The sequence below is a fragment of the Amblyomma maculatum genome, chromosome 10 (assembly GCF_055883805.1).
Source record: "Amblyomma maculatum isolate TAMU_Amacu chromosome 10, ASM5588380v1, whole genome shotgun sequence".
NCBI lineage: Eukaryota > Metazoa > Arthropoda > Arachnida > Ixodida > Ixodidae > Amblyomma > Amblyomma maculatum.
In genome coordinates, this window is record NC_139353.1 from 12,130,571 (window position 1) to 12,131,278 (window position 708).

The window sequence follows — 708 nt, forward strand, 5'->3', positions numbered from 1 at the left end:
CACTGCCCATCACTCACCTTAATGATCTGGGAGTTCAGGTACCAATAATGCTGGAAAGATTAGAGGAGACATTTCCACCGCCTTTATTATATATATTTATATTTTGGACCAAACGTTTGCCTTTTGACCTGAAAACAAAAGGTTAGAAAGCGACAAGACTTGCTTTCTTGCGTCTTACCTTTAACCGCAAGAAAGCCTCAGGAACCTAATCGCAGCGATTTAACTGCGTTCTGCAGTTTTTCAAGCTGCTGTCAAATTTGGGCAATTTCAAAGGATAATAACTTCTCGGAACTTCTTGGAAGTCAAGTGTTCGGGCATTCGTAGGCGGTTGCCAAAATACATAATGCTCTTACAGTTTAACCTTTCCCGTGACACTTGAAATGTCACAAATAATTTCTGTATGATGGATGAATCTTATCGTTATGCTCTGCCGAGGGCTGACCAAAATATAAATTGGAAATAAATGCCATTTCAGGGAGCGAATATATAGGGGGACGCCGAAAATAAAACCGCCTTCGTTAATCGCGCACCTATTGTTGTTCAGTTTTCTGGAACAGGTATATGCAACTCTGTATACTGATTAGAAAACAGATGCAGGGAAAATTAGAGGTAGCGTTGTCTATACATATGCAAGGATCCAACAGTCAGCGACGCAAATGACCTCGGGGAGGGGGGGGGGGGGGGGACAAAAAATAACAAAACATTCTA